Raw genomic sequence first — 13795 nt, 5'->3', positions numbered from 1 at the left:
ATATGTTTGAAGGCTTTGAAGCAAAAAGTGCCACACGGCGCCGTTTTACTAGAGCCATTTCTGTGTACTTTCGCTTTTTCTCGCTCTAATAATCAATAAATAAACTGATGTTGAGGAAGAAAAGACGCAGTAATTGTCACCACTAATCTCCATTAGGTGGAAATCTCCACTTGGTGGAGATCAGTGAGTGTCACTTTTAGAGCGCCTTGTGGCCACTTGCCTCAACCGCACCTTGGAAGAGGTGGAAAGGGAGAGAAAGACGAGAGAGCGAGCGCGGTAGTGGATGGCTCTGTAATAATTTCTGCTAGGTTAAATTATAAATTGGTTTTTGCGGAGAGAGAAAAATAACTTTAATTTGCACCCGTCAGAAATGACTGGGGAGAAGGCTTTAGCAACCCCCATTCATTCCCCTAACCACCCGCCGGAATCCTTTGGGATTCGACGGCGGTCAGGGCGAGACCGATGACTTTGCGTTGTTCTGCTTCGTGGTTGAGCAATAAGGTCTCCCAGGATTTTACTTACATTTCGATTCGGGTCGTTATAGAAAAGGCAGGCCCAGACCATGCGGACTAGATCTGCAATGCTATTGCAGTGCGCACATCTAGGATTAAAGACTTCTGGATGCCATTTACTGTACAGTTGAGGGTTTGGAAACACCCCGGTTTGCAATTTCCTCCACATGATTTCCTCTTTCCTACCGAGCTGCTTATCTGTTGCTGTATAGGTCTTACGACAGAGCTCATAATGAGAATTAAATTATTTCATGGAATGTTGTGAGTTCGTCACACGAAAAATAAATGCCGCATTAGCTTCTAACATCTCGGCGGACACCTCTACCGCACCGTAAGGGAAAGCATAAAAGAGAGAGTGAAAAAAGTAAGGGAGAAAGAGGTGCACCTTAGTGGAGCACGCGGGCGCTTTTTGCGTCTCGCCGAGCTGCATCGAAACGCGGCCAACGTAACCGGGTTCGAACCCCGGTACTCCGGCTCAGTAGCTAGGCTAAATTACTGGGTTCAAGAGTTAAAGAAAACCCTTTAGCTGGCCGTCTCCTTTGGGTGGCGTCAGCCAGCCAGTACGCCTGGGGGCACTGTACGCTCATTAAGATTTGCAGTGGGCAGAGCTTCTAAAAACCATGGCGGGAACTACAACGTAGTACTTCATTAGATGTGCATTATATATAGACTGTAAATATGAGCACGAACTGCGCGCCGCCCCCATACTGCTCACACATGGAGGAAGGAAATGCTGCTCACACAATTTTGAGCTCCCTGTAGGTTGCTTCATAATGAGCTAATCACGCCACGTGCGCAACCTGTACACATTTCTTATTGTGTAAATTGTATATTATCACTCCCTCTATCATCTCTTCCTGTCCCCTCACCTCTTTCATTTCATTTCTCCATTCTGCCTGCTATCCTTTATTTCCGCTGCACCAGCTCAGGTGCTTCAGTATCGATGGCAGATGTCGGGGCTAGCAAAAATCTTATCATTCCTTTTCCTTATTATTTTAATAAGCCGCTACTACTACTAGCCCGCTGTAGGTGACAGCAGCGAGCAACCTTGTGTACTCGAGTTCCCGCGTAGTTTGAAGCTATTACGTACCTCGCGTATTTCCGTGCGTATTTCCATATCAGCAGCACCCCGACCCACGCATCGCCGGAGGTGAGCGCATCGACAGTGTCACCGGCTGTCGCGCACTTACACGGTCGCAACGTGCAATGATCCTCCGCGCGCGCATTGGCTGTGTGTGGCCCGGGGAACGACGGGTGCGTCACGGAATCGCGACGAGTGATGTGTGTGACGGATGCGGTGCAGTGGAAACACTAGAACATCTGCTCCTTCGCTGCTCCGCGTTCGCCGATGCTCGTCGCGATATGCTCGCGGCCTATAGGGCGCAGGGCATACTACCAGACTCCATCAAGACGCTATTGTGGCCGCAGGGCAGTGCGCGCACTCGTGAGCGAACATTGGTGAGCCTCTGTGCATTCCTCGAACACACGGGCTTGACGTCCCGTCTGTTCTCCGTCAGGTAGTTACACGCAGTGACCGAACGCTCCGCGAGTTCTACCTTGAACGATTAATAACTGGACGCCCCACTCCAGTTGTAACCTACACAGAGCTGTGCGCGTGTGTGATTTAATTCCTCTTAAATGAACTAATCACGCGCACAACCTGGACACATTTCTTATTGTGTAAATAGTTTGTACATATTACTTCTCCCCCTGTCCTCTATTCCTGTCCCCTCACCTCTTTCATTTCATTTCTCCATTCTGCCTGCTGTCCTTTATTTCCGCTGCCCCAGCTCAGGTGCTTCAGTATCGATGGCAGATGCCGGGGCTAGCAGAAATCTTTTCCTTCCTTTTTACTATTATTTTTAATAAAACCACTACCACCACCATGCGAAATTATTCGAGCACATATCTGTTTAAACACAGAACGTGTTGCGTGCCTGGGCCCCAAGATCTTACGTGCGTTACAAAAATCCCGGCCACGTGTAACAAGGTAGCAGCACAAAATAACGCACGCAGGAAGTGTCCTGAGTGGGGCAGTCACGTGAACACCGCCAGAGGAGATGACGGCAGGCTGAGGACCCACCGCTGCGAGGGCAAGCAGGAACCCCGCTCAATGTAGCGGGTAAGGTTGGGGCCACCTGGTCATAAAAAATTAGCTGCGGTTCAACTACTGCTGAACCTGGCTAGGGAGCGAAAGCTGCGGTGCATCGGGTAAGTAGACGCGGCTTGGCCTCTAACGTTGAGTGCGTTCCGCACACTGGATAGGCAACGCGCCCACCCTGCCAGGTGGCGGTTAAATTAATGGTTGATCGCGAGACGTTGGTCATTCAATGAACGCTGCGGCTTATTGCTGCAGTGGCGCTTGTCTGCCACAACGTTGTCAGCGCTAATGCATGCAGCCCGCATTTCTCTCTCCCCACCGCCACGTACCTCAAAGCGCGACTAAGGCGTCCACTGACCCAGGGAGCCAGCTATGCGCCTTCCTTTCCTCAAAATCATCGGAGTCTAGAGCGTTGTCGACGCTAACGTCAGTGAACACAATGAACGCCGACGGTGTTCAGTACGCCGCGTTTATGCTACAGCGTTGTGAATGCCAACGCATGCAGCGCACATCTGTCACTACCGCCACGTAGCTTAAAGCGCGACTGAGCTAGGTGTCCGCCGTTCCAGGGGGCCAGTTATGCGCCTTTCCTTTGCTTTCGAAGAAAATTGAATAATAATTGGTTTTGGGGGGAAAGGAAATGACGCAGTAACTGTCTCACACATATCGATGGACACCCGAACCGCGCCGTAAGCGGTTTGAAGTGTGACTCACTTGAACGTCACAACCGCAAGCACCGCGAAATCGTTACGAGGTAGCGTAGCGAAACTTTCGCTGCAAAAGCCGTGAGTGGCTATCGATACGAGCAGGTTGAAGAGTATCGGAGAAGAAAGGGGATACCGGCCATCGAATTGCGGGTTCAGGAGGAGAGCGAGGCGCCAGCATGAGGTATATTAGCTACCTCATGCTGGCGCCATGCTGTGATGACCGAGCTCATCACAGCGTGGCCAGTTTTGTAAATATCAGTGAAGTGCAGCAGCGCAGTGGGAAGAGCTTAATTGGCTTGGGAACGGCAACGTTCGCGCCGCATCACTGTGCTCTGGCGTGTGGCTACAGTGATAACTGTATAACGCTGATCCGCTTATGTGCATCGACCAGTCCACATTCGAAAGTACAAATATTTATTTTCTGTGCGTTACGCGAATCATGGCCACAGGTAACAGGGTGAGGATGCAAAGGAACGAAGAGCGCGCGCGGCACCGGCGATGGGAATCACACGAGCGCACCCTTGCGGCGCCGTTTAACGCAGCAGACGGACGCGCTATGGATTGAGTTACCCAGATAAAGCTATCAGGCAGCGAAGACGAAAAGCTGATGGAAAGGTGTAACAGATAGGCGGCCACATGAAAAACTTAATTGACATATTTCCATCTTCAAATGAGAAGCAGAAAAACGCGCAAAATTTTGAAATTTGCTCCACAAACAATGGAGCACTAATGAAGAGAAAGCACTATAATGTTTTGTGCAAAGGATGAATATTGAAATTGACATTATGATTATTAGCAGAGCCAAGAATATGTAAATAAATAATCAATATTTGCGAATTCTTTTCGCCATTTAGAAGTTCAGAAACAAATGAGTAGAACTATATGGGAAGACTTAAAACGGCACCAGCCAAAAATCATTTAAGATGCAGTGAAAAGTTAATTGATACGCGGTGAAATGACTGCAAACAAAGCAACACTCCAATTGATGCAAAGACAGAGCGAGCATGTGAACGGGACAGGATCCACTCCAATTCCATACAAAAACAACTGAACTGATATGTGTTGGAAGGACCAAGAATAAACAAGAACCCAATCAAGACAATTTCCTCAGATACCGGAAAAATCTGCTGGACATTTGCAAAAATGACAAGGAACAAATTTTGTAAAGCAAAACAAACACGTTCAGAACGTCAAGTGAGGCGTCTTTTAAAGGTGTAACACACAGCGCAACCACAGATCTAAAAGAAGTTGACGCCACAACGCGCTGAACAACTTGTCCTATACATTCCGCCCTAACGCTTGGCATATACGTGGTGTGTTCAATAAGTTTTTTGCCCCACTATGTTCCACCAGTAATGGGAACTTAGAAGCTAGCTCGTCGTGCACATGGAGACAAGTCCGGACATGAACACACAGTAGCAGTTCATTCTGATTAAAGAACTATACAAATTTACGGGACGGCGAAGTGCGGTTAAATGTGTACCAGAAAAAAGCAAGGGATTGAAAACTTCGTTTTGCGATTAAATTCTTCACTAGGAAATGAAAAACCTAAGCAAACCCGTGAAAAGATTACTTTCGATTGTCGAGATTCACCTTCAGACCATCAAGTAAAGTTTTGGGCTAAGCAGTTGAACGCTCTAGGGACCGAGATACCCGCCGTAATGTGGAGGCCATGCTTTTTAAAGATCGTCGGTGTTACACAGGGTGTTGCACCTAGCACTTTACACAATTTTTAAAAATAGGCTTCTTGAGTTAGAAAAGCGCTTTTTCCGCATGGCATTGTCAGCGGTGTAGTATACATCAACATACAGCGATGACGTGCTAGCTAGCAGGCTGCATGGTAAACTAATATTGAATATTTAAGTTTTTAACTATTACTATTGGGCTCCTTAATTATTGAGAGGCGTGTAGCCCACCGTTAGTAACATTCATACTAAGTTTTTTAGAATTTAGAAAACTCGGTTACCCTCCGCGCTGTGCCCAAAAAATTTTGGCTACATCACGCCAAAATACATGCGCTTTCGCGAAGCTTGCAGGCAAAGCAGCCTCTCCAGTGCACCGTAAATGTCCAGCCCCTAGTTCTAGCACCTGATTAGACATCTCATTAGGCGTGGTTTCAAGTATCATTCGCGCTCTTTTGATCGTTTGAAAGGTCAGTTCCCGGCGGATGCCACGAATGTTAATGCCTAGCTGAGCAGAAAGCATGTCGCCAGCAATACAGCGAAGAGAATTTAGACATTGTAATAAATATCCAGGAGACTTCCAGAGTTTGCACGGGCGATGAAACAAGGGTCCACCTCCACGTTCCGCAGTTGCAACAAGAGTCTATGCAATAGAAACGCGAAAATCACAAACACAAAAGAAATTTCGTGCGAAGTTAAATGTCAGCCAAATAGACTGTGGCAACAGCTGTTTAGAATACAGGAGTTGTTCTGTTACTCAAGTTGACGCATTAAATTTCATTAAATTTCATTTATTGAGCCCTCACGGCCAAAGGCATTAAAGAGGGGAGTGGTTACAAGACAATGATACGTAAACAGATGCAATGCATATTACAGAACAAAATATTTTCGTCCACCTCTTATACGATGTTAGCTAGTGCAGTAAGAAAATGCTTTTTATCAATCATTGTGACAATATCGGCGGGAAGGCAGTTCCAGTCACGTGATGTACGAGGCAAGAAAGACTGAAATGCCGTTTCAATGTTTCAATGCCTACTTTCTGGTGGTCATTAGTGCGGTTTGACGCGTATCTGGGGAATGAAATGAGGGCATGTATATGCGATGTCAGTGCACGTTAAAGAACCCCAAGGGGTCGAAATTGCCGGAACCCTCTACTATACGGCGTTCCTCATAGTCCGAATCGCTCTTGGACGTTAAACCCATAAACCAAACGGAATGAGGGCACCGCGAAACAAGGATGATGATACAGTTTTTGAAAAAGGCTCCGACGGATTATCCGCCGGTGGAATGGTAAAAGAGGTAAAGAAAGACTATAGCTTTCGTTACCCTCGCGGTGCGGTTAAAGTTGGACAAGCTAAAACGGGCAGCGTTATTTTGGACCAGCTAAAGTAGAGTAATTAGTTTTTCATGGTAGGGATTCCATAAGCGGTGGCGCGTTTCAGTTTAAAACCTATTAGTGTTTTGTAAAGTAAAAATTTCAATGAAGATGGGGCTTTGGGAAAGTTACGGCGCACGTAGCCCTAAATTCGGTTAGGTTTGTTATTGATGTATGCTCAATATGGCGCGTCCAGTAAAGGCCAGCAGAAATATGGACACCCAGGTATTTGTATGAAGTGACCGCTTTTAAGGGAAATCTACTTAGGTAGTACGCAGGCGGAGTGTTGGCACATCTTGATATTCGCATAATTTCACTCTTATTAGTATTAAGTTCCATAGCCATTCATTACACTAAAGAGAAATGTTAGAGAGGTCACGCTCAAGAAGATCAGCATCGTCGGGGGATTTTATTTCGCGAAAAACAACGCAGTCGTCAGCAAACAAAAGAATGTTAGGTGATGCGATGGAAGGGAGATCATTTATGTAAATAAGAAGTAAAAGGGGTCCAAGCACTGACCCTTGTGGCACGCCCGAGTAAATTTCGCTGAAGGGAGAGTTAAAATTGTTAGCGGGAACGAACTGCGATCGGTTAAGAAGAAAGCACTCAATCCATTTCACAACTTTGTAGTCGATATTAAGTTAGGTAAGCTTTAAATATAATAAGCGGGGACATACCTGGTCGAATGCTTTAGAGTAATCAAGGAAAATGCAGTCAGTTTCTGATGCGCGATCTGAAATATGGTGAAGTTTGATAGTGAAGCTTGCAAGTTGAGTTTCGCAAGGAAATGACCTCTGGAAGCCATGCTGCGCGGGTGTAAAAACCGAATTAGACTCGAGAAAGTTCACATGGTTAGTGAAGATGACATGTTCTAATAGTTTGCAACAAGTATACTAGTCAGCGAGATGGGGCGATAATTTGTACGGTATGTTCCATTTCGTGATTTGTATAATGGAACCACCTTCCCGACTTTCCATTGTGTTGGCAGAATGGAACCATAGAGAGTCTGCTGAAAAATCTTTGTTAGTTTTAAGGAGCTGGAGGCAATTGTATTTTTTTAAAATTTAGCATGAATTCAGTCAGAACCGGACGATGAATGAAGTTTTAGGGCATCAATAAGTTTAGCAACGCCATATGAATCGATGAAAATTTGAGGCATAGTTTGGAAATTATACCGAGTGGAACGGAAAGTTTGGTGTTTCTGATGTGCGCGAGAAGTTCTGAACAAAGGTTTCGTTAAGTTCTGATGCGCATAAATGAGACGGAATAGGGTCCCCTGACGAGTCAGTTAAGTTAATAGATTCATCGGTATGTGGGTTGATGGAGCGCCAAAATTTTTTAATCTTGAATTGGGCTCACTCCATAATAATGGCGAATAACGGCGAATTGAGCTCACTCCATCGCCACCAGCAATTGGGAACAACCTGCCCAAAACACCCTGCCGTAAGTTCATCTAGAAGTTTGAAGCAAAATCAAGACCACTGAAGCAGGTGGCAAACGATCACTCAGAGGAATTTTTTTTTCCCAATGTAGATGCAGTATATGCTTAAGGAAACTTGACCACCGCCGAAATAGATCTTTAGACATTTCTTTGCGCGTTTTAAGGAGTACTATGGACATGAGGAATCCGGACGCAATGAGCCGAAAAACCTCAGAAGCAGCGTAGCATTGATGAAGCCGTCGTACGCAGTGCCGAAGAGCCGAACAGGCGTAATTGGCGAGTACAGGATTCTAATTGCATGCATGTAACACAGAGCTCTTTATGGCTCTTCTTACATCCTCTCCTCCTATGCCGGATGCCAGAGCGCGCCGTCAGCACATGGATTAGGGCATGCACTGATTCGTTCTTGTTCGGTTGCCTTTCGAGAGATGGTTGTGGCCACTCGCTCGGTTTTGGTGGGAAAGGTAGCTTGTTCACTTCCGCGCTGAAGGCTCCGTTTTGCCTCTACATCCCGAGGGCGGCCACATGCCGATCATGGCTTAACCGAAAGTTGACGGGAAGAGGAAGTGGATGGGGAGATCGTCCAACCATTCTGCTCACCGCTGTGTCAATTCAAAATTGTGCTTATGCAGTTAAGGCTCTGCTGGGCTGTACAGAACAATTTGCTGCTCTCCTGCTGCTGCTTGTCTTCACTGAAGGAAGTCTCTCGAATCTTCAGGCGTTTGGAAACAGCCGCAGAAATGTCATCCGCGCCAGGTCTGAAATTTATATGCTAAGCTTGGTGACATCATGCTATTTTCATGCATTCTTTGCTAATTATACTTCGTTTAATACATCAGGTGCAACGCTGCGAAAGTTGCGGAAGTAGTCCGCACGGGAAAATAAAGGGGGGCGTGTTACTCCGCGCTTGTTCTGTGGTCGAGTGGTCTTAAGCACGAGGAAGTGACAGAGTGTCGTCGGCAGTAAGAGTGCATTTAGTCAAGCTGATGATAAATGTGTCATGCAGTAAGCCTGCAAGCAAAACATTTACTATGTTTTTCTCACCACAAGGAGCGCACTACTTTCTGGTCGCGGGTGCAGGCAGCGCAAACAAGAGCGCTAGATTTCACAGCGTTGAACCTGGTGTATGAAACGTAGTATATATAGGTCGTATATTCTGTTTGTCCCTCTTTACGGGCTGACGTTCAAGCGGGATTCACACGGGTGATGCATAGCTACCTTGATAAAAAACAGAGTGCCCATCCCTTGACTGAAACGTCATCGTAATCAGCCTGCCTACACCCACTGCAGGGCGAAAGCCTATCCCATGTCTCTCCAATTAACCCAGTCCTTTTCCAGCTGTGCCCACCCTACGTCTGCAAACTTCCTAATCTCATCCGCCCACCTAACCTTCTGCCGTCCCCTGCTACGCTTGTCTTCTCTTGGAATCCACTCAGTTACCCTTCAGGACCAGCGGTTGTCTTGCCTTCGCATTACATGCCATGTCCAAGCTCATTTCCTCCTCTTGATTTCGACTAGGATGACATTAACCCGCGTTTGTTCCCTCACCCACTCTGCCCGCTTCCGGTCTCTTAACGTTACACTTATCTTTTTTTTTGAACGTCACGCCATTGTAATGCGTTTATTACAGTTTCGGGGATGGAGAAATCCGAGATGCGCAGCGGGGGAGTATCACCGACGTCACAGTGGCCCGCCATTTTTCGGTGCATGTAGAGCGCCGAAAGGCAGCAGGCATACGGTATAATCGGCTTATCGCCACATGCTCTGCCTTTGCACTGTTGAAGCTGAGCCTTGTACCACGAAACGGCATCCGTGACGTGACGAAAAATACCTCCGGTATCTGTGCCTTACGAGGTCACCGCAACGACACTTCGCAGAGAAAGGAGATATGATAGGGCTAAGAATAGGCGGTGCGGTGGAATAGTCTTCGGTGGCAGGGAGCAAACCATTTGCTCGGCCAAGGCGGGACTTTTCAACCCTCTGCGCAGTTTCCCTCTGTTCCAGATAATCAGCTAGGATACAGCAAAATACGCATAAAAAACAATACTGTCTTTTCCTGCGCGTGAACGCTACTACAAGCACTACAATATCAAGCCAGGATGATGGCCAGACGGTCCACGCGTGTCATAGAGGTATTTTGCGCACAACTTATGGGGTTAAAACAGGGGGATAATAAATACGTTCTCCCCGCTTAACCGTGGCTGATACAGTTAAAAATCGCCGGACCCCATTTCGTGATCGCGTACGCTACCGAGCGCACGCCGACCTCGGCCGGCCTTGCTCTGAGGGGTAACAAAGGAGCGACACTCTGACTGTCACAAACAAGGCATTTATTGCTGCAAGAACAATAACGCCAGCTAGCAAAAAAAAAATGCTAATGAATCGAGGTCGTCCGACTCACCAGCGAGGTTACGAGCGAATGTTCGCCCACGCTAGAGAAGGGGAGAAGCTCCGAAGCCGGACGGAAGGAGTTCGAGGGCGTTTCCTAATCATATCTTTCGTCTCCTGAGAGCGCTTGCCAGTAACTTGTCAAACCTTCATACCGCGCCTATACCTCTGCTGCGCAGTCGGTAATGATAGCTGGGAGATTATCATTCATTGCTTGAACATTAAGGTCATCGTCCTCAGTTAAACCCGAATACCTTTTCTGCCGCGATATCCTGCATTCCTCTACTTGCCTTCTTTACGCTAACTCGTTAATGGGCTTCCACTTCACTAGTTTCTTCCATTCGCTCTTCAACTCTCCGCTAAATCGAGACCTTAACATCCACCACACGTTTTCGAGGACCTCCACATCCTGCACGACACCTGGGTAAACACATAGTATGAAGTTTATTTCGTTTTTAGTCTCACCATTTGGGCCCTTCTATGTCCTCTTCCTGTTATCTCGTTTGCGGAAGAAGGTATTCATGACCCATAAATTATTTCTCTGAGAACTCTGCTAATAGCTCCCCCCTGCTATTCCCAGAGCCTATAACATGGTCACCTACTGCATGGTCTCCAGCCTGGTTCTTCCTCATCTTGGCACTGAAGTCGCCCATCAGTACAGTGTTCTGTGCTTTTTACTTTGTTCATTGCCGATTGCACGTCTTCCTTCTAAAGATTTCGACGATTTGGTCACCATGGCTGGATGTAGGCGCGTAAGCCTGTACCACCTTCAGCTTGTACCTCTTATTAAGCTTAAATACAAGAACTGCCACCCTCTTGTTAATACTAAAGAACTCTTCTATGTTGCCAGCTATACCCCGATTGATGAGGAATACCACACCTAGTTAGATCCCGTCTGTGCGGTAATTCACGATAGCATATAGGCGTGTTCACCGTTTTCAGTACATGTATACGCCTTATCTGCCCTCATAACGTAATTGAAGTCGTCTACGAAATCACATTTCTAGCTCCTCGAACAGCACCGCTAGACTAGCCTCACTGGATAAGGTTTTAGAGTTAAACCAAATGTTCAATTTCCAATGGCGGCCTGTCCGGAGCTAGAGATTATTAGCATCCTCCGCCCACTGGTTTGACCACCGCCTTGGTCAGTTGCTCCGCAGGCTCTGGGGTCTGAGGGCCTTGGGTGAATTGGCTTAGGCATATAGAAAGTTATGTCCAAGTACTACACCAGGGTGGGCAAATCCTGTTCTGGAGAGGGAGTGCGTTGTCGGTTCTGGTCACCGAGATCAGGCCGCACGCCAGGCCTGGATATGAAATGCCATCGACACGCAGAGTTATCTTTTTTTAATCCAGTAAAGAATTGCGTGGCACTGGAATTCGAACCCCGAAGAGCAACCCCTCTAAATAATCCTACCTTCACTCACTCAAATTTTTTTTTTGCTTTCTACTTCATCCCATCTTTCAGGGCACGGTTGAGCTGCCCACCAAGATGTCAGAGGTAATGAACACTTTCTTTTCCTCAATATCAATTTTCGTTTTACGCAGCTAAACCCGCCACTAATGTATAACTTCTCACTGGATCTCCTTCTGGAACATGACGGAGTGATGCCAAAACACAAAACTCCCACCAGACTGTTCAGAAGGTAGTATGGCTTAATATATTGGCTTAGTTTTCTTCTCCATCCGAGCTGTCAGGATGGCCGAGCGGTCCAAGGCGCTGCGTTCAGGTCGCAGTCCGGTCTTCCGGGCGTGGGTTCGAATCCCACTTCTGACAAAAATTTTGGTATACCACTGTTTTTTTTAACAAATTGTTGGCATTGCGTCATTTTACTTCGTCAGTTCACGCACACTGATATCAGAAGCATTGATCACAAAACAAACAGTCCAAGGAAATTCTGTGTGAAACGAACTGCTTAAAGCGAATGTTTTTTGTTTTAACTTTTGTTTACAGATTTAGAGTAGCATTTCGCGATGCTCTGAACCGTAAGACAAGGTCGTGCCGACAGTCTACAACGATAATCTACTGGAGCATGCAAAGGAGGAAAGTCGAGGCATGGGGCAGCACGGCAGAACCGCATCGACGCCGTGGGTCGTAGAGGAGGAAAGGAGTAAGCGTGGCGGAGACAATACGCGTCGCCGAAAATCAGGCTGCCACCGGCGGCGCTCACTTTGAGAAAGGGGAGTGTAGGTGACCACACTCGCGGCCATCTACGTGAGGAACTCAATCTCTCACAGTGAGGTGGATCTGTCTGACATCGCCTCCAGTAACCTGCAGTGCGCCGCCGTTGGGGTCTGGATAGGAACCCCAGACACAGCTATGGCATCGATCTACGTCCAACCCGGCAGGCCCTGAAACCCCTTGTGTCTTGTGCCCCACAATACCAGGTGTGCAAAGGGGCCGTCATCATTTGGGAATTCAGCGCACGCCAGAGGAGCTGTGCAATGTGCGACCAAAAATCGGTGTGGATCAACTTTTCGCAGCCGTGCCGAAGCTGATCTCACTCTCCTCCAGCCCTCTCTGCCCACCTTTGAGCGAGGCACAAAGCCTCTTAGGATTGACCTGGCCGACACATGTGGGAGAATGCCCCAGGCACACGAGGTTCGGGCCATTCCCCCGTTTTTTTTAATCCTTTACGCCACAGCAGACAACTATAGCTAAGGTGGTCCGACTTCTATGCCCTCTGCAAAAGGCCTTTGGCAATTTTCTTCACATCTCCGAATGCGCCCGCAAGGCCACCATCCGATGCACCACTCCATCCAAATTCCCTGCTCCTGACCACCGACACGTGGACTTACGAGCAGCAAGGCATCGATGAGAGAGGAAAGCCCCGAGGAGGGTTAACTCCACAAAATGGACCGTCTGCAGAATGACTGACGCCCTCTGTCGACGTCATGCGAAGTGCAGTTGGTGAGAGAGCTGGCAAGGAACCTACAGCTCCACCAGATTGCCGGGCGATTCTACAGGGCATGGCGGTTACGAAGGGCTCTTCTGCGTTCCTCCAATACACAACATCCATTCCTGGCAGCTGCAATGGCCAAGAGCGTCACCGTATTGGCCCTGGCAGAACAGTTGACCGAACACTCCCTCACGGTGGCCATCCGCCCACCTTTCTCCTCAACGCCTTCCGCTTCCAGCGTGTACCAAGGCAGGCCGACTCTTCGCAGCGAACTAGCGGAAAGCCTCTAGGGGCAACCACGGTGCTCGTTCGACACCTATGCGGCGCAGCCATCAAACTCAGAGAGCTGACCACAGCGCTCAACCGCTCCAAGCGGAAGTGTGTCAGCGAAGCAGACGGGCAACCCGCCATATGCTTCGCAGTCTGTGCCGCCTTGAAAAGGAACGCTTCCTGGAATCCCTGAACGCCAATTGGATTACGGCTCGACACCTGGCTGATGACCATCATGATCCCTATACTAAAAGCCAAGAAGTCGGAGCACATCAGCTGAAGGCCGTTGTCGCTGACATCTGTTGCTTGTAAGACGAAAGAGGCACTGGCCCGGGGCTATCCTGGATCACGAGGGCGAGAGGATTCCTCTCCGAACGGCAAACGGGCTTCCGTGGGTACGATGCAACAGCCGACTCCGTTGT

General features: G+C 48.0%; 1 non-coding gene across 1 annotated transcript; it reads left to right on the top strand.

Moving 5' to 3' along the window:
• Positions 1 to 11896: 11896 nt before the first annotated feature.
• Positions 11897 to 11980, top strand: TRNAL-CAG (transfer RNA leucine (anticodon CAG)). The gene has a single exon. It is a non-coding gene; the product is annotated as a tRNA-Leu (tRNA).
• Positions 11981 to 13795: the final 1815 nt, after the last annotated feature.

The sequence above is a fragment of the Amblyomma americanum genome, chromosome 4 (assembly GCF_052857255.1).
Source record: "Amblyomma americanum isolate KBUSLIRL-KWMA chromosome 4, ASM5285725v1, whole genome shotgun sequence".
Classification (NCBI taxonomy): domain Eukaryota; kingdom Metazoa; phylum Arthropoda; class Arachnida; order Ixodida; family Ixodidae; genus Amblyomma; species Amblyomma americanum.
This window is presented reverse-complemented; position numbering and strand designations above follow the sequence as displayed.